This window comes from Agelaius phoeniceus, chromosome 4 (assembly GCF_051311805.1).
Source record: "Agelaius phoeniceus isolate bAgePho1 chromosome 4, bAgePho1.hap1, whole genome shotgun sequence".
Classification (NCBI taxonomy): Eukaryota; Metazoa; Chordata; class Aves; order Passeriformes; family Icteridae; genus Agelaius; species Agelaius phoeniceus.
In genome coordinates this window covers 7,890,559-7,912,073 of record NC_135268.1, presented here as the reverse complement: position 1 = coordinate 7,912,073, position 21,515 = coordinate 7,890,559, and the positions used below count along the sequence as shown (strand labels likewise).

The window sequence follows — 21,515 nt, the reverse complement described above, 5'->3', positions numbered from 1 at the left end:
AATAACAAACGTGTTCACTTCCTCATTTACCTCATTGCCATTTCAGAAAAAAAGCCTTAGCAGATAAATACAGCCAAATTTCTTACAGAAGTCAAAAAGTATTCATTAAAATGTGAAGAAACAATGGAGAATAGGAATGGACTGGGACAAGTGACACCAGAGTGGTTCAATCTTTTAATGAAACAGGAACTTGGACAGAAAAGACAGATAAAAATCTGACTGAATCATGAATTTAAGCTCACTGACAGCCTCAGGGTAGGTTTTGCTTGACCCTACTGTAAGATAAATAGGGACTGTCCCTATAGCCTTCCAAAGTGAAGCATTTTCCTACAGAGACTTGTTTACAGTCAGATTTTTGTACCCAGAGTTGAAGGGTGCCAGATTCTGTCATTTGCCTTTTTCGCTCTACAATTAATATATTAAAGATATTATATTAATGATATTGGATTATATAAATAATAACATATAGATGATACGATATATATTATTTTTACGTATATTTGCAATACATATATTTCAGATTGCAATCTGCCTTGTTAAGCCCACAATTCTCCATATCATCCCTTAGCTGTGGTTAAAACAAATTATTAATTTGACATTTTCTGGGAAAATACTCTAATTTGTCAGAATAAGGGACTCTGAATGCATAAAGTAAACAAATCCAGGAAACTACCAAGAATTCCATAATTCCAAGGATTTTTAATGTTGATTTGCACAATGTACTTTTGCTTTTAAAAATAATGGTATATTTACTTATTTTTATCTTTTAATTTAAGAGCCTGGAAGAGAAAGTTGACCCTTTCTTCTGGACACTGTAACAACTGAGAGCATTCAACTCCTGTGCAATAATTTACTTGGTCATAAATAATCACCTGACCATTGTTTTGGACATGATGGAAAAATATGTGTTAATAAAGAAACTGTCAGAAGCCACATATATTTATTAAAAGACCTTTGTTGGAACTGTGAACAAATTTGAGAAGTACTGTGTGTGTACCAGAAGTGTTTTATTCAAGAGGGTCATCTAAGGCTCTTATTGAAACCCATTTCTGTCTTAAAGACACTCTATATATTAAAAGGTAAAGACTGATACAGAAATCAGCTTTGAAATTTTCTGTGGTACCATATCCATGAACTGAAATCCTGTAAAATATTTGGGAATTTCTGATATTTATATATCAGAAATATAAAAGAGATGCATGACAGTGCAGTCACCTAACAAAAGGGAGTTATTGTGCGCTAGTACTTCATCATTGTTAAAGAGAAATTGTAAAATATTATAAAAAAAGTGGTTTTTGAAAAGTTTACATCATTTGCTATTGGATAATTTCACGGTGCAGCTTATTTAAAGAATGGGAAATCTTGTAAAAGAAAGTCAACTTTTTTTCCCAGTTTGAAGAAGCTGATGGTAGGTGTTTATATGGCAGGATTAATCACAGATGATTTGCTTAGAATGCAAAATTAAATAAATAGTTTTCCTTGGACAATTTTTCATACTACTTATCTTTGCTTTATATTTGAAACCTGAAATTTTGCCAAGTATAATTTTTGTTTCTCAATTGTCTTTTGGGATGTTTTTAATATTATTGTCTAATTTAGAATAGGAAACTTCACCCTTTTTTCAGCATCTATGGAACATTTTTAAAAGTCAGTACAGTATCTGCTTCTCTGTGCATGCAAACAGAAATAACTACCTAGGGAACATAATCATGGCAAAAGGTCATGTTTGCCCTTTATTTGAAATACTTTTAGACTACCAAGTGGTTTTGAAGTCACTCAATCAATACCAGAAGTCAAGGAAAGCAGTTTGTTTTATCAACATGAAGATATTTTGAGTTTTCTGAGATGGAATGGTGTTTCCTTCTGCATTTTAATTGAGATTTCATAAAATCCCTGTTTTAGTGTAACTGGCAAGGGTGTTTAAGCTGCACTACACCACAACATCCACCTGAGACACAAATGTTTTAAAAATCTGAAAGACCCTCATGAGGCCCTTTCTCGTCCTCTTTCCCCTTCTGTCTTCAAAAGGCAAATCTTCATGAAAGCTGAGACTATAAACACCTCCATATACATGTAAAAACAGTAAGGGCCTGCTGAGAGATATAAATTTAACCCATATATACCATGGATCAGTTTTACTTTTCATGTTGTTTGTTCTATTGACACAATAAGAACTTTAAAAGTTGGATGTGGATACACATTGCAGGCACATTTCCTATAAACAAATGGTTTTGTATAAAACCAGAGGTGATTAAAAGAAAGAAGTCTGAGTTTCAGAGGCTTTGGAATATATATTTTCAAATTTTTTATTGTACAGTCCATCTGAGTTATTTTAATTTAAAAGACTTAAAACATCTGTTGCTATCTGCAACCTATTGTCTAGTAAAAAATCCCATAAACAGTGTTTTTCTATGTCAGTTTTTATACTGAAAACTCCCCTATAAATCAGATCCCCAAATCTGCATCTTTGAATTAGAAAAAAAACCCAAAACAATTCAAAACCAACATATTTTTGAAGAACTGATGAAAATCATGCCATACAAAACTTTATGAACATGAACAATTTGATAATAAAAAAGTATTAAAATAGCACTGCTTTTGGTAAATTCCACATATCTGTTTTCAATCTAAGAACTGGAAATGATCAATTAAATAATGAAATAGAAAATTAATATGTCTTGAAACTGTAAAAGGAACATGAGACCAGAGGGACAAGAGTTAATACAAGCTACCAGAGTTTGTGAACCATGGTTAGCTGAGTGAATCATGAGTGCAAACTGCAAAATTATAGCTAATATGAGAGGATGGCCAACAAGAATATGGAGAATTGGGTCCATGTCTAAGGTGCTGCACTTTATTTGAGACCAGATTTCTGGAAAAACCATGCTACACATTGAATTTTGATGCACTCTAAAAAATCAATTACTTTAATTACTCAAGGAAACCTAATAATTATTAAACCCTAGTTCTTCCATTATGCCTTTTCCTTTTTTTTTAGGAAAAAAAAAGGAATTACAATATCTGACATGTTATGCTAAGAAATATATGTATTTAAATTAAAAAAACCTTCATGATAAAAAAAATGTAAATGTTCAGCCTGGGCGAGCATTCTCTTAAACAGTCATTATCTCAAAATTAATATAAAGACTGGAAAACTAAAATAGCTTATTAATGGACTGAGACTCCTTAAACTTTTCATAATGTGAGTCAGGTGCATAGAATCTTTTGAAAAACCTCACTAAGTAACTATCTGCATCTTTAGGCACTTAAGTGTCTTTCCCTACTGTACTCTTGTCAATTGATTTCAATTAGGGTGCTAGAATTTAGAAATATTGTGATTTCTTCACAGATATAAGAACAGTCCCAGGCACAAATTCTGTCAACAAGGTCCACAGGGACAGGGCTACACCCTGTACCTGGTGGACACTGCCAGGGATGCTGCACACAGAGCATTCTGCTGGACAGGGTGCTGGGCCATCTTGCCTAGACTCTGCTTTTGACAAGAAAGTCGGGACCAGATGACTTTTGAGAGCTCCTTCCAATCCAATGATTCTATGAAGAGATTGTTTCAAATGCACTTGAAGATACACGGGAATTTAGTGGGTAAATCTGACTTTTAGTGAGAGAGCCTTCTGCAGGTCGCAAAGTTTGTGTTTCACTTCTATGCAGCTTTTTAAACTAGGGGGGCCCAATTTCACAAAAGGGGATGTCACTGTCATATTTTCTGGAAAAACCCCTTCGCCAGGATTTCTGTCCTGGGAAGCTGAGAAGCCTCAGGGAAGGAGGAGAACAGTGCTATCTCATTTGCTTCTCCTGTGTTTTGCGGCTTTGGAATGTGGTTGGAGATTGTTTATCCAACATGTGAATTGTTTTTATTTAATGACCAATCACCATCCAGCTGTGTTGGGACTCTGGCAAGTGTCATGGGTTTTTTCATTAGTATCTGGTTAAGCCTTCTGTAAGTATCCTTTCTCTATTCTTTAGCATAGTTTTTGTATAGTATAGTATAATATAATATAATAATAAATTAGCCCTCTAAGGACATGGAGTCAGATTCATCATTTCCTTCCTGCCACAGGGAACCCTGAAAACACCACAGGGGAGGTTGAGAGTACCCTTACCATTGCTTTTGTTTTGAAAGTGTAAAGGGATATGAAGCAAAGGGCAAAGCTGAATGTGTTACAGGTGATAGGAGCTACTGCATTAGCTGGGAACAAAGCACTGAAAGGATGGGAAGCAAACCATGGTTTTCCCCCTTATAATGGTGTATCACCATCTATGTGCCATGAAGGTAAATGGTATCATTATTTGAGCTCAGCACAGATTTTGGGGCTCAGTGGATTCCAATACCTAGGCAACAGCTTCATTCCAACAATACTGTGAACATTATTGACAGGAACAGGCTCTTTTTCTGCACTTTATGAGGAAAATTCACTGTATCTCCATTTTTTTTCCTTTTTCTATTTTTCCATCTTTCCTGAAAAAAAAAATCCCTAATTTTTAACTCCCATCTAAAGTTTCATCCTTAAGGATTTCGTACTTGTAAACAAAACGACTAAAAGCTGACAGTTGGAAATGTCATGTCTGCTGTCAACCATTCATGAATAATTGACACCAAGATTACCCAGGGAAAGCTGCAATTATCCTGACTCATTAACATATGAACTAAGCCTGGTTTTGTTCTGCAGTTGTAGGATTTTCCTTCAACTCCTTGATGCAGAAGGTAAAAAAACCCCAGCGGGAGTTTGCTCTACAAAGAATAAGTCTGAATGAATAAACAAAACCTCAGAACTATGAAGACATATTAGAATTTCAAGCAGTGTTTTGTTTAATCTTGTATGTACCATTTTGCTACTCTGCTGTTTTACAGGGGATATCACTGTGACAGATTTGTGTGCTTGCCTACAGCTTGGAGAACAGCTTTTTGCAAATAGAGGTGTCAATGGGAAGATCTTCTTAGCCATGTTCATATTTTCATACCCATCCAGCTGAAGGTGTCTAATCAGAAAGCTGAAATGGTTGGTGTTAAATCAGAATTTAAGAAAGCTGAGTTGCCTGGATGATAACAGCATTAACAGAGAGGTTTTTTTTGTTTGTTTTTGTTTTTTAATGGAATTCCTTTTTTTTTGAAAAAAAATAAAGATCTTAACTTGATTTTAATACTAAGTTTAGCAAATCAGCATTAACCCCTGAAACAAGCAGGCTAAGAAAGTAGTCAAGAATTTCACAAGCCAGGAAAAACATGTAAAGAAATTAACTCCAAATATTTACAAAGATAATGGAAATTACTAATGGCTGCTCCCATGTATGTTAAATGCTTTCTCACAACCTGTACAATAGGACAGACACAAATTTTTTCTAGGTAAGGTAGCCCTGAGGTCAAGGATAGGATCTCAATTAAAAATTCTTTTCTTGAAAAAAAAAAAAGCCCTTTGAACTGCAAGTTGAAACCATGAATCTCTTTCCCACAGGTAATTACCATTTTGGATGCCACTCACTGCTGGTCCTATTGCCTTAAGAAGCAGAGCATATATTGGAGGCCATCATATCAATCTACAGAGTTGAATTATAACTTCTTTGATATAATGAGCTCTCTTTGACAGTCACACACAGTCAAAGTCACTGTTCAGAAAGGATAACCAAGCTATTGCCTCTCAAGTGTAATACACTTCATTAAAATGCAAGTCATTTCTTAAAATGCACATTCACTGAACTCCAACCCTTCATAAATCTTGTAACATTTCATTTCACAGCTCTGAAATCTTTAAATTTGGGGCTCTGGTAACGTCCTGCATAACCTTAAAACACGTATAAATTTCCCACTTTAGTATTTTTCTTCTCTTTTGTACGAAAATTGCAAGAGAAAATGACAAACAGTTTGGAATCTCTTGCCTATATGATCTTTGCAGCACACCTGTCAAAAACAATTATTAGACACTGGGTCTTCTCATGTTCTTGAAGACTTTTTGACATCCACCCAAATTTTCTATCCTTTAATTCTATATCTTTGTTCTGGGTGATAATGTCTTGGGAAAAAAATAATTCTTTTTTTTCTAGGTTTATAGGTAATTTCTTTTATGTGGTCCTTATATGATCTTCATTCCCCCTTAGTAAATCCAAAACTATCCATCTCAATGCAAACAGAGAAAATAAACAAAAGGTGTAAAGGAGTGTAAAATGCATATAAAGATTAGGAGAATTATGAAGAAACAGAGGCCAGTTCCTGAAGTTTCCTCTCCATTTCTGCAAACCCAGTATTTGAAACTTACTGCCAAAAAAATTACAAATAACAATGACAGATGTGTCCAAGGCCAGCCTGGTTGGGGGTCTGAGCAACCTGGTCTGGTGGAAACAGCAGGGAAGTTGGAACGAGATGGTCTTTTAGGTCCCTTCCAACCCAAACCATTCTATGATTCTGTGATATCTACATCATCTTTTCCAATAATTTTATATTTTTATCCAAATCCTTTTTAATCTTTGTATACTTATGTGGTATTCTTCTTGCTCTGCATAGAGTTCCTCTAGTGTCACATACAGTAGCCTATTCACTGTCTTTTCAAAATACAATGTGAATCTGATAACAGATGACTGCTCAGATTTTCTTCTTTGAGAGGGTTCAGCATTAAACAATATAATACATATTGCTGTAACGTTAAAATTTTATATACTGTATTGCATTCAGAACCCACAATTCTCAAGGAGCAGGGCAAGCTTATTAAAAAAAAACAACTAAAAAACACATTCACATTTATACTCACTGACACATAATCCTGCAGTGATCTAAAGCAATAATCACTTTATATAGCTGAATACAATCATGCACCATTTTTGCCATAATCAACAGAATAAAATCAATCGCATATAAATATGTGCAAAAATCACCTGTGTAAGTTATAAACAAAAATAAAATGTTTTCAAGCAGTTTTATGTGTAATTGTGTATAATCCCTTTGATCTCTCAGCATTTTTCTTGTACTCAATCAGAACCAAAAAATCCTCAGCAGACATTTCTCAGAAATATCCAAATTTGCCTTTTATTGTGACTGATTATTACTCATGTTAGGAATACCTACACCCACAAACCCAGCCTCAGTGGGCAGGTTTCAGCACAGAAGCAACCTTGAGGGTGGCTTTCCAACCTCTGGCATTTAAATGCCTCTCTGTGGAGACTCAGAATGAGATGAGAACTCTAAGTGAAGATTAAAGTAGAGCACAAGCCTGGCACACAGAGACATCCCTTATTCATGAGCACTTACATATGTGATGCTGTAAGTGGGCAGAGTAAGTGCCTTTCACCACACCAGCCCTATGATTCTCTTATTTCTTAAGAGCCAGACGCTGAATCCCTCTTTTTAAAGTGGTAATTTGCATATAGTCTAATTGTCCTCTTGAAGTAGTGAACCTTTAATGGGGTAACATTGACTAACATCGCCCATTTTAAGGGACTGTTTTTCCAACATGGAGGCAGCGATTTACACAAACAGCAGTCTGTTTTAGACATCTTTTCTGAAAATTCCTTTCCTTAGGATTTTTCTCCTAAGAAGCTGAGAGGCCTCAGGAACAAAATGTAAACATTGATTATCTGCTGCGGTGGAATGCAACAGGTGGATCTGTGATTCGCCCGTGCTGGATGTTTCTAATTAATGGCCAATCACAGCCCAGTTGGCTCAGACAGAGAGCTGAGCCACAAACCTTTGTTATCATTCCTGCCTATTGTATTCTTAGCTAGCCTTCTGATGAAATCCTTTCTTCTATTCTTTTAGTATAGTTTTAATGTAATATATATCATAAAATAATAAATCAAGCCCTCTGAAATATGGAGTCAGATCCTCATCTCTTCCCTCATCCTAAGACCCCTGTGAGGACCATCACAGGAGTCACTGGCTTTTATTTAACACAAGAGCACACAAAGAGTAAAGAAACAGAAAGCAGAGTGTAAAGTCCTACTTGGAGGCTGCAGTAAAGCTGACAGTATAGTAGAAAAGACTAATCAGTACATAAGAGATTCAAGGTTGCCAGCAATTAATTCTAACAGGAACTGAGCATATTAAGGGGTCTCGGTCAAATCCTAAGAGTTTTGAAAAAATTTAAGTTAATCTTTGCCTTCCACTGAGAGTTGGCCAGGGTCCAGACCATCATTGTATGGGGAGAATATAAAATCCCCTTGCACTATTTTCTGTAACTTATTAAGCATATGCTAGACACCTATGGGAAAAAAAAAAAAAAGGAAAAAACCTACTGAACACAATTTGTTGATCACAGAAGGAGTACCTGTTCTTCTTGTCACCCCATTTTTTTAGCTGGTTTAGCTCCTCCTTGTCTTAGTAATTTTCCTAGGTACTGGCAAACTCAACATGTCAAACGTCACTTTAATTTTGTCATGCTAGCATATTTGCAGCTATGTTCCTGTCACTTTTGAATTCCAGCTTTCAATCAGAAACACTTCTGATCACTTCCCAGCAGCATAATTTTACAGGCTCAGTAAAAAAATCTAATTCCACTCCAAAATGATAGTACACAGCATTTCTAAGAGAATTATTATTTTTACTGGTTTCAGTGGCAAATAGATACTCACATATCTTGTGTTCAAGAAGATTACGTTATGAAGGCAAATTAATTCAAGTGATGGCTAGCAATATTTCAGTTTTAACTTGTGAACAGAACTTGAGCAGCTCTATCAGTGTCCTTCTTTTTAGGACACTGAAAGAGTGTCCTAGGTCAGAGCTCCACAGACTCTCTCACTGCTCACAGGACAGCTAGAAATGATTGCTGATCATTACAGAATCACAGAAAATTTTGAGTAAGAAAGTACCTTAAAGAACATCCAGTTCCAACCCTACTGCTGTGGGCAGGGACACATTTCAAGGGACCAACTTGATCAAAGCCCCAGCCAACCTGGCCTAGAACACTTCCCAGGACGAGATATTCCTTAGTTTAATATATAATAAAAATATTTTTTCCTCAATGTCTTTAGCTTAAAATAATATAAAAATGTCTCAACATTTTTAAGGTTGTGTGATCCCCTGACTGTGAAAGAAAGGAAAGCAATGATCTCCAGTGTACCCAAACATACTGCTTCCCATTTGTTGCTCCTTTCCCTGTTCCTTTCCATTTGTTCTCCAAATCCATCACTGGCTTTTATTCCCACAGGCTGGCTGTGGAACTGTCTGTCAGAAACCTTTATGGCCATCAAGCACTGCTCTTGGAATCACTTCACTTTCCTCAACAAGAACTTCATGCTTGCTCCTCAAAACCCAAACAGACCTTTAACATCATATAAAAGAAATGAAAAGGAGTTTTGTGGATAAATAAAAAGTACATTTCATTCCAAGCACTATTACTCCTTCCTAATTCCTTCAAGAACACACATGGAATAATCATTTATATGAGAAAGAGCTTTTGGGGTTTTTTTGTTAGGGTCTTTGGCTTTGTTGGTTTTTGGGGTTTTCTTTTCATGAAATACCTTTCTGGGTATAAAGAAGAGGATGAGTTTTCCTTTTGTTTTTCTCTATAAAGTGTCAATTGCTTGTAAATTTTAGTGTCTCCATACTGTCAGAAGCAACAAGTGTTGAGTGCCCTTTTTCCTAGATCTCATATCCTTAATTTACACAATCTTACCTTTTAGACTCTTTCTTTTAATAAATTCTTCCTCTTCCACTATTCTGCAGGCTCTGTTCGGTTCACTTGCATCATTCCAGTTCTCCAAAGGGGAGCACAGTGAAATCACAGATGCTGGACAGGACCTGGGATACCCTGGGCTGGGAGGAGCCTTGGGGGTGGTCTCCAGTCCCACCTGCTGCATAAAGCAGTGTACCAAGATTGGATAAGACTGTGTCCACCCAGGTTCTCTAAACCTCTGAGCACCCCTGGGTAGCACTGGGGAGGCCCTGTGAGTCTGCCAGCACCTGGCTTACATTTCTGGTAACTCGTTTCTAATCACAGCTTTGGATTTTTCTCCTTATAATCAACAGTAACTGCACTATCAATGTCCATTTTGAGTGGGAACTGAAAACTAGATAATCAGCTTCCTTTGGCATTTCTTTCTAATATTTTCTCAACTACCAGACCAACATTTTCTTTCAGTTTCTTCTAATAACAATAGAGGGTGCTTGCTGTTAATCCTGGTATCTTTTGGGATCTGCAGTTTCTGTATGACTTTATTTTTCTTATTTAAATGGAGGTTACAGATTTTATATTTTCTATGCGCTCATTCATCGAAACGTAAGTTAAAAAAAACAAAATGCATTTATTTTTTCCATATATTCTCTATTTTCCAGATCTGCAGTTATCTGCAGAACTGTGGATGAAAAGATTTATCTAGTAAGCATACAGCAAAAAGTCTAAGAGGAATGTTTGATATATCAAAAAATAAAAATCAGTTTTCTTCTTCTTGCTCCGACTGCAAAATGGAATACACATTAATGTGTTACAATCTAATTTATATTCTTTTTAAATTATAATCAGGTTCCAAGGTTAGTTTTTCATAGTATAGATTTGAAAAAAAGAAAATAATTCACGACTCCAATTTCCCTTTATCTTATTATATTGATAGTGGAGAGATGGGGCTGCTCAAGCATTACAAAGTCATTTTATGTTATTTTGCTGAGGTTATTGTTGTTTTATTATTAAATGATTTCTTCTACTGGGTTTTCTTAAATATGATGATTCATATTCTTAATACATTAAAGGATCACTGTATAGAAATATCTGACCAGAGCCACAGGACTGAATTATGCGTGAATAGATGAGGACACTCCTTAAGTACACAGAAGAGATTCAATCCACAGCATAAGTATAAAGAAAATTTAAAAAAATAATAATCTTAAGGATATTAGAGGTCTTATTTTCCTAAGCTATAGTGATTCTAGGTCATACTAAAATTGCGAAATAGTAACAAAAAAAAAAAAAAAAGCCTTGTTATATACCTAGATGGAAACATCAATATTTTAGAAATATCTAAAATGTAAAATATATAGGGTTTTGCAATATTGGCAAAAAACAAGACCAAAATCTGATTGAGGCCTCTTTACAGGTTGCAAAAGAAATATCTGTCCTAATAGTTTTCCATTTCTCTCCTTTTTTTCAGTTAAAGGACCTTTCATTTTTTTAAACCAGCGGGCAAGTCACTTCTCATCAGGTGGAAATGCATTTGAAGATTGTGTTTTGGGACATGTATTATCAACAGCATCAGGCATCAAATATGGAGAGCTTTATTAGTACTATTATTAAGAGAACAGGACTTGGGTGGAGATGGTAAAGAGGGCATAACCAGCATTTGTGGGAAATAAAAGTATTATTGCCTCCCACTGAAATGCAGACAGAGCTGGATCACTGAGAGAAGGGAGGACTGAAAGTTACACCAGACTAAGCCATCAGGCACAAACCTGGCAGTTCATGGAATAATCATGGAATCATAGAATCACAGAAAAATTTGGGTCGGAAGGGAACTTGAAAAATACCCATTTAGTTACAGATTCCCTGCCATGGACAGGGACACCTTCCACTAGAACAGTTTGCTCAGAGCTCCATCCAACCTGGCTTTAAACACTTTCAGGGATGGGGCACCACATTTTCTATGGGCAAGAACCTCACAATTCTTGCAGTACAGGTCAGTAATTCCCAGGGTTGGTCCTTCTTTCCTCCCTTCTCTAGTATGGGTACAGTGTTTTCCCTTTTCCAGTCACCTGAGACTTCACCTGACTGCCATGACTTCAGCTGCATTCGTGAATTCCCTCAGGACCCTGGAATGCATCCTCCCAGGATCTATGTTCTTCCCTTTTACTGTATTGAACACACGAATCAAGAGGATGGAAGAAGAAATTGATAGGCACCAGTGTTCTGTGTAAATAATTTTTAAAGTATATGTGAACATCGTGGGGTCTTTACCAATGAGTATTGCTATACTGAGTAGGAAATTAGCTATTTGAGGGTAAATCTTCTCATCATAACTCCTTTTAAAATTAATGTTTTTTAGCATTTTTAATGCAAATTTGTATATAGTAAGTTTTAAACTGCATAGTGGTTGGTCAGAAAGGAGATACAGAATTATTTCATTTCCTTTGAGACAAATTTGTTTGTTAAGGGTCCTTTTCCTCTACATGAGGTTGTGTGATTGTAACAAGAAGGATCTACAAAAATAAGAAGAACCAGTATTTTATAACTTGCAGCAGAGGACTTGTGGTTCATCATTTCTGAAAACCTGGAGTTGATAATAAGCCAATTTTACTTATGAAATCAAAAGGGTAAATAAATGATGTGTGTAGAAAACCATGTGGAAAAGTCTGATACTGCAAATGTCTAATCACATGGTTTCAGCAGGAGGTTAGGAATATAAATAGGAGTTAAGAACCCCTGCTGAACCTGGAGCATGGTTAGCTTTATATACTCGAGTAATATTTAAATCAATGGGAATTCAATATAATATTAAGTAATCTTATATTTAAAGGAATAAAGCTGAGAATATTCTTCTCGGTTATGTGCAGTTACTTACACATCATTCAATATCCTTTTATTTTCATATAATTTAAATTCTTATTTCAGTTTTCCTTATGGTTTGATGAACTGCATAAATTTTTGGTTTATTGATATTTTGTGAATAATGAGGTCCACTGGTACATTCTTGTAACTGATTAAATACCTGCAAGCTCCATATTTATTCAACAAAATATATCTTTTGGATTCTGAGTTGCTAAATGTAAGAAATTTGATCCTAATGATATTTGAAAATAATGAGATCACTTAGTAGTATCAATTAATTGTAGTAAGTAGAAGTATTTGTTTGACATGTCACACTATTAGTTTTTAAGTTGTATAAATCCATCTTATTTTACCAATTCACTTATAATGTTATGGTCATAATATATATAAATAATTCCCATATCAAAATGCATAATTTTATTAATGTATATCTATTGCTAATTTTAAAATTAATAAAACATTGTTTCTGTGTTTGACTAATTTATATTCACAACTAATAATATTATATTATATTTTTACATATACTAATTACAGTAATATATAAACAGATGCAGAAAACCTCTGACCTGTTATGAGAATGGAGAAAATCCTCACTTTTTTCACCTTAGTCAGACTAAGTAAGGGTGTCCATAGTTCTGAGTCCTGAATGGGAAATAAAGGCTTCAGGTAAATTCAGGTTTCAAAGCCTGAAGCCAGTTACCTCTACACCAGTATAATCTCTGGGTGATATTTTTGGTGATTAATCTCTTTTAGCTAAGAAATGTAACAAGCATGTTTTATATATGAAAAGCAGTGCTGCTGCTTTTCATATATAATGTGAGTGATACTTTAATTTGGGAAGTTTGGATAGGAAAAAAGTGCCTCCAGATTTAAGGCTGCAGCAGACCTCTATCTTGAAGAGCCCAACAGACTGAATCAGTGATATTGAGAGCATCTTCAAACCACCACTGAAACAGAAAAAAAAGTCTGATCTGTTTGCTATTGATAAGTGACATTTTTCATATATATTTGTGTGCGTGTGTGTTATTTTCTGTACAAAGCTTTGACACATGGCAAGCCAGGCAGTTTCACAAACACTGCATCTGTGGACAAAGGAAACAATAAAGGAAATTAGATTGCACAGTTGTAGCATGGCATATTAAAGTCTCTTTTAACTTACAGCCTTCAATTTTACACTTGTAAAAAAAATAATTTCATTTTACACTTGTAAAATGTTCTCATACAGAAAGATGCAATGAATACGCAGATTGTGACTATTGTACTTCAGATGTGAGGTTTCTTGCAGCAGAATGTTTCTTTAGTAGTCTATAAAACTTTTAAAATATTCAGTCTGGGCAGACAGTGTTGTCTAAAGTTACCCTTTTTTATCCAACATCCTCTTAGTCAATCAAAAATTAACTGTTTTCTGTCCCTTTGAAGTTTTCAAAATCTTGCACCGAATCTTATGGTACAGAAACATTCAAGGCAGGTGACACACTGCTTTTCCAAGGAAGAAAATTTATAGGTTATAACTACTTTTGCCTCTAAAATGTCATAGATAAGTGAGAAATGACATTTTAGTCTATTCTAAATCATTCAGGATTTAAGGCACCAGAGGCTGCTATTGATACTTGATCTTGTCCTAGGTATAAAGTGGACAATCTGTAACAGCTGTGGCATTACAATAATAAATATATCTGGATTTTCACTCAAACATAAAGCACGTAATAACTTCTCTAAGAGTTAATTAAGAGTATCATTATGACCCACTAACCTTTGGTATACCTGATAGCATTAAAACAATCACATTATCAATGCTGCATCAGAGACTTCATTTTGTAGCCTTTAGGTAGAAAATAATAGCAGGTCAGTGTGGTTTTACTATTGATTTTAAACCCTACAAATCAAGGAGGTGCTACCCATACAAGTTCTATAGATTTAGGAGTCTCAGAATGGTGAAAACAATGATCTGATTTTTATTTAGTGCAATAATTCTGATTCTTTGTGTGTCTTAGGTAGTGCTGTCCTTTCATTTGCAGCACAGATTTAATTCTGATCTGACAGTTTTAATCTCTCATTGAAGAAGTTCAGCACTATATCATCCATGTGTAACTGCAAATGTCGCAACCATGTAAGGGACATATTGATTTTATTTTGACCTTTTTAGAGAAATTTGGGACAGACTAAGAAAAAAGATATTAATTCTAATACATAATTATTTTCAGGTAATAACAAAACTACTGAACTTTAGTAAAGAGGTTCAAATATATTTAAAAAACTCTTAGCCACCAGAACTAAAAAAGTAATATATGGAAAAGAACTGATTTAACAGAAGTCAGCCCGGAAGCCCATTAATAATTCCTGCCTCCAAATGTGTCTATAAACACTAAAATAAGTAAAATGCCACTGTAAAAACCGTAACATAGAAGATAAGCAAGAAGAATATCAAAAGAAAATTCACAAAATGGGAATATTTTTTTCAAAAGTGTTTGTTAGTTAGTTTTCAATATTACTACTTTCAGTGGTGAATCATAACATCAAAAGCAGCAAAAAAACATCTATGACAGAAAAATTAATACTATTTCAGGCCAATTGAATATATCAACTTACTTATCCAATTAAAAACTACAAATAACATTTCTCAAAATCATCAACTTTCATAACTTTGAGTCAGATTACCAGAGCACCACTTTTCACCTGATCTCATTTTTCTCTTGCAATTATTGTTAGTCTTAGAGAGATTTTTTTCCTTCATTTTTAGGTTTAGGATATTGTATTTTTGAAGCAAGGTAGAGCTACATGGTATGGAATCTTGCCAGCTTCTGAATAACAATAAAAATGTTAAGAGTATTGGACTGTAATATAATGATAAGATTAAACTGTGAAACAGGTTTGATTATAAAGGACCTCATCTGAAAAAAGGTAATCCTGATGTGAAATATCATATATTATGGCTGAGAAGAAATAATAAACCAACTTATACATATGCTAAAAGTTAAAATATTCAATTATATTTTAGAAGACATTCTTATCAGTGAAACACACTTGTTCTACCAAAATAAAAATTGCATAATTGGAAATGAAAAAGTTATAGCTGTGTCCTTCAACTTTTTCCAAGGTGCTTGTTTCTCTTGTTTATTGTTTTTGTTTGTTTTTTTTTTTTTCTGGAAGAACACTTATCTTATTTTGGGGTGGGGGGAAAGTAACCAACTTTTATTTAATTTGGTTATTTTCCTCTTATTTACATCATTCCCTTAAAAATCTCTCATGCAGATCATATTCTAGGATTAGTATTAAATGGTAACCCATGGACCTACATGAACATTTGCTCATTCATTTTGGACATGGAAACAATGCAGCACACAGCTTTTCTTTACCCATGCTCATACTGTACTTTTCAGTTTGATTAGTCAGCCTGTTCTGAAGGTGTGAGCTTTATGCTTTTGGTAAATTGTGGTTTCAGGTATCATGGTTGGTTTATTCAGGCTTTTATAGAGACATTGCTACCTCCTAATTCAGTTTCCAATACAAACACAACATATTAGCTTCTTCAGAATGATCAAATACAGTGGCTGTTTGAATTAGATAAAATCAAAACATTAAATTTGCTGAACGGTACAAATATTTGACTGACAATTCATTTACTCATCTCAGATTCAGAAGAGGTTTTGTAAAACCCCTCTCAAACCTAGGACAAACTTTAGGACTTAATCCCACTAATCCTCCAAAGCTGAAAAACATAAAAAATATCAAATTAGTTTTGCAGCATGTCTTGTTGGTCATGCAGGTCAGCAGAATCAGGCTGCAGAAAACAAAGTGGTAGGTTAATGAGTCAAACTGAAAGCTGAAATGCATTTTATTGTGTTCCAGGATCTAACCAGGTAATTCCTCTTCAAGGGATTGGAAAGAGCTGAGGATCATGGAGGCTCAGAGGTGTCACAGGCTGGCTGCATTGGTAACCCCACGCTGACACCCCCTGTCTGGTATCAAATTAACAAACCCCTCTCATCAGTACTGTTTAATTCTGTTACATTCAGGAAGTTGTGGGAATCCATAAATCAGAGGGTTTTGGGAAAGCTGCAAAAGGCAGGCCTCAGAGACAGCAGAACTGTGATTAGAGCTAAGCAGCAGCCATGAGATAGGTCAGCAGAAAAATTCTTTAAAAAGTAGAAAAGCAAGGACAAATAGAACAATGGTCTGTGCATTAACACTTGTCTAGAATAACTCTCTAAGCTACAGAAAAGTTTATCTAACAAGATATTAGGAAGGTTGAAGCTTAATAATGGAGCTCTGTGCATTGTGTTTCAGGCTTACAAGCAGGCATTGTATTCGAAATAAGCAAGCATTGTTTAACCAAAGGGCTTATAGTGGTTGAATAGAACTACTGTCAATGTGCTTTTGCTTGGTGTGATTGGTCAAAAAACCTATAAAGTAAATAGTAACATTAAGTTCTTGGTCTGCTGCCTGGGGTGTGAGCTGCTGGAATCTTCCCATTGTCATCACCATGTAATGAGACTGATGCTGGAAAATCAAACAGCTCAAGGCACGTTCCACAGCAGCCCCGTCCCGTTTGTGATTTGTACAGAGCCCCTGGCCAGCAATCGAATTCTCCTGTTTTTCTGCTCAAGGCAGAAGTTCTTATTCTTTAGGCACCTAAGAACATTCTGATGGACACAGTTATAATTCACCACCACTAGGTTTTCTGACCCAGATGAGCACACACAGACTTATGTCAAAATAAAGGTCATTGAAGGAAATGTGAAGTTAGGAGCTGGGAGACAAAAGTTTACTGTGTAGTCCTGCAATTCTTTGCACCATGAGAACAAACCACTTGCTGCTGTGAACTTTCAGGCATTACTGCTTCCATCAAAAGTAAGAAGATTACACTCTATCTGATGAATGGTAGGAGATACCATTATAAAAGCCACAATCTTAATGAAAATATCTAATTTTATGCTCTGCTGCTGCCATAATTTCCAGGATTTCAGAAAAATATTTTTGTTTCTACTTTAATTCTATTTAAGAAATTGTGTTGGAGGTTTTCATTTAGATAATGTGCATACTCTCATATTTGAAATTAAAATATTCATAGATTTTCTAGATCTCTAGGGAAAACAATTATATTACATGCTGGTATGCTGTTGATCCTTTATAGATGTTTAAGCAGCACTCAGCATTTATTTTCCATTTTGCTTTCTCTGTCTAATGAGGAATTCTTTAGCAGATTTCACTGTGAAGTTCAGCAGAATACAGAGAATATTGAAAACAGAAAAATGTGGAGAATACACTTCATGTTGTCTCAAGTTTATTCTTCTAAGCATGCTATTTTACATGAAATAACCCAGATATGACTGCAGCTTTCTTTCTCCATGGACAATTGGCACTGTTCTAGTTCAACAAGAGTTGGTATCTATGTAATACTATATTGGGTCTGTTACTGTTAAGAAAGCAGAAGTAAAATAACCTTTAATGTTCCTTTGATGAGGCAGGATGCGTATGACACTCCATCATTTTGCCCACATGTATAAATGAACATGGACAGGTACTATTTGTAAAAACAAAAAAAAAACCAACAAAAAAAAAAAAAAAAAAAAAAAAGAGAAAAGACAACTAAAGGTTCAGCAGAGCTTGATTTTGGAAGAATGCTCTTCATAAACAGTTTGGTGCATAACTTCACAGTTAAATGAAAATATGCTAGTACAGCATCTTTACAGGTTATTGTTACATGGCTTGCAAAAGTCTAAAGCTGTTCCAAATGTCAACATAAATGCTAAGAATACCTTCAGGCTAAGAAAAAGCCCACTGAGTCTAGGCTCATTTCATTACATTTCACTTCATTTCATTTCATTTCATTTCATTTCATTTCATTTCATCACACTTCAGTCAAAGCAACTAAAAATACAAATTTAACTTTCACATGTAAAAAAAAATATTTTCCTTTTATCAACTGTCAGCTGAATTCTGTACTATTTTCCTTACTTGCCAATCTATGTAGCACTAGAGTCTTGGGGAAGAGCTACTGGAAATCTGCCCAGTGGAAAAGGATGTTCAGAGAAGGGCAGTGGAGCTGGTGAAAGGTCTGGAGCACAAGTCTGATGAGGCTGGGCTGGAGGAGCTGGGGCTGTTTAGCCTGGAAAAAGAGGGCTCAGGAAGACTCTCTACAACTCCCTTAAAGGAGGGTGCAGCCTGGTGGGATTGGGCTCTTCTCCCAGGCAACAAGTGAGAGAATGGAAGGAAACTACTTGAAGTTAACACAGGGAAAGTTTAGGTTGGATGTTAAGAAAAGTTTATTCACCAAAAGAGTTGTCAGGTCTTGGAACAGGCTGCCCTGGGAAGTGCTAAAGTCACCACCTCTGGGGGTATTTTAAAAGAGTGCAAATGTGGCACTCAGGGATGTGGTTTAGTGGTGACTCAGCAGTGTTGGGTTAATAGTAGGACTCCATGATCTTAGAGATCTTATCCAATCTTAATTATTCTATTGTATGAAGCCCCTCCTTTAAAAAAAAATATTTGCCATCAAGTTATTGCATTTTACAAAACAAGTCAACTAAACATCACCTTTACAGCCAAAATGCTGTAGTAGGCACTTTTTGTACCACAATTAAATGTATCTTTTCCTCTGTATTGAACTTCAATATTTTTGCTGCAGCCATTTTGCAATTGTGCTAATGTGCTTCTTAAAAGCATATTATGGTACAGTTTTGCTCCACATCCTTGAAGAGGAGTCTTGTAAAGCACAGAAGTTTTGATGCATATGGAAGCTAATAGAGTTATTTCCACCATGTGTATGTGCTGGAAATCAGACTCAATCACCTGGCCAGTGCATTTTAAATTTGGCAATCTTTCCACTCAATTGAGATCAGCAGATTGTTGAACATTCATGGGTCAGAACTTTTTATTAGAAGACCCTGGTATTATGTTCTGGCTTAAAACAATTCATCATTGCTCTTTCCACCTGAAGAACTTTTTACCTTTTGAGAGTTAATTTACTATATAATGTTTCATTTGATAGGCCCTGAACCTTCTGCTCACAAGTTACTTGACATCACATTTTTCCTACTCTATAAGCTTCAAAATCATGGTTGATTTCCTTGTAATGAATAATTAATAAAGTAAACTGTTCTGCTGGATGAATTAGGAAGGAAAGAGAATAGCTAAATAGCCTTTTCCCTTCATAGTTGGGGTACAAAAGTGTTCTTGCTAGAGAAGGGTATGAATAGATGCATAAATGTTCAACTCTTTCACAGACCAGCAGTGGCTCTCTGAAGCACTGCACACTGGAGCCAGGGTAATGTATTTTATTGTTATATTATCTTTATGTAAACAACAACAAAAAAAAACCAAACAAGTTTTGGTGCAGATAAACATTCAAAAACTGCATTACAAGGATTTACGTAAGGAAAAATCCAAACCAAATACCTGACCTGATAAAATGCAGTATTTCTTAATTAACTTTTCTAAAATCTTTCAGAACTCTCCTGAGTTCTCCTAACATAAATTGAATTGCATACTAAGTGATCATCACAAAAATTAAAAAGCAAAGCAACAAATAAGAGCAAAAAGAGAACATCTGCACTGCAAATGCTAACAGAAGCTAAGCATACAGCTTTTATAATGAATTAATTTACAGTGGCTGCTGACAACAGAAAACATCGTATTTATGCTTCAGCATGTTCCAGAGCACATCTACAGAAATCTCTACTTTCTCTTGAAATCCCTGTCTTCTGTTTCTACATCCCAGAAGAAAAACACATATTCATGTTCAGAAATGAATATACAAACTTTCATTTAGCATACAAGTTCTTCAGTTGAATTAAAACAGAAGTAGCAACAGCAAATTTTACATCTGAGGATGGAAGATGTATATTGTTTAATATATTGGAGTCACATTCCTTACCAGAATGTCAAGGATTGCTACAAAAACAAATATCCAGCACATATCATGTTTCTTAGATTTATGCCATCTTGCTCTGACAATAAAGAAATTTCTTTACCCTTTTCTCTGGACTAAAAATCAGAGTTTCTCAGAGGAGTAAGAAACTGCACTTCTCTTTAAGCTAATAACAGCTCCTGAAAGAGTCTCTGCCATAATTTAAGAAGCCTAAGGGTTTAATTATACAAATGAATTATTGAAAGGTAATTTTACTCTATTTTGGCCATTCTGTTCAAAGCCTACATATTTATGCTCACTCTCTGAGGTAACTGATTTGGAAAACACAAATGTAAAATATTATGCAACAAATGATGGTGCCCTACTTATGAGAATATTAATATTTTCTTTCTTACATTAAAAAGGAAAAAATAATACAGAATATTAATTTCAAAATCAGTAGGAGAATTTCTCATTAGGAAAAAAACAATCCCTTTAAAAAACTCACTCTTTCCTAACGCTGCATTACCAAAAATTGTAAGCTAATGTTTTAAATTTTCTTTTTATTATTTGCCTCAGAGTTCTGAGCCTTGCAGGGCTTTTCATGATCACCTTTCATAAGCAAGAAAGAGAAGAGATTTTCTCTATATGAATTCTGAAATAAGCACAGGCTTATATAGCTCCATTTTAATTGCAGCTGTAGTGATACTTCTGATTAAAAGTCCCAGACCATGCAGGGGAAAAACTGTGAATGTTTCAATGCAAGGAACATCTTCAAGCAGAAATCTCAGTCACCTGGGAGTGCTTTTTTCACTGAATATGATCCTATTAGTCCAGTGTTTCTTTAGTTTTTCCACATTAGAAACTATCTAGCATGTTCTAAGTAGAATTCTTTCTTTTCATTATTGCAAAAGCATAGTTGCTGTGATAGATAGCAACAGAAAAGTGCATTTGGAAAAATCAATAAGAGCAAAGGTGTGAAGGAGCTTGTTCTTTGTCACTACAGTTTGGTGACTAAGATGAACAAAAAACTTAAAGAACAATGATATACCAAAAGCTGATCAGAAAATCAAAGGCAAGTCTTTCCAAGGAATATCTTCTCTACAAAATTAAGAGTGAATAAACAAAAAACCAAGAAAAATTCCCCTTGACCTTTGGATTTAAAAAAAAAAAAAGTTATGCTGTTCAAT

General features: G+C 35.0%; 1 long non-coding RNA gene across 2 annotated transcripts in view; it reads left to right on the top strand.

The window, feature by feature from the left end:
- The window catches only part of LOC143693914 (uncharacterized), a 34,570-nt gene extending 21,798 nt beyond the window's left edge, over window positions 1-12,772 (top strand). For both annotated transcript variants that reach the window (XR_013181923.1, XR_013181922.1), the window contains exon 3: window positions 11,086-12,772. This is a non-coding gene — a long non-coding RNA (uncharacterized LOC143693914). The remainder of the gene's footprint in view (window positions 1-11,085) is intronic.
- Window positions 12,773-21,515: the final 8,743 nt, after the last annotated feature.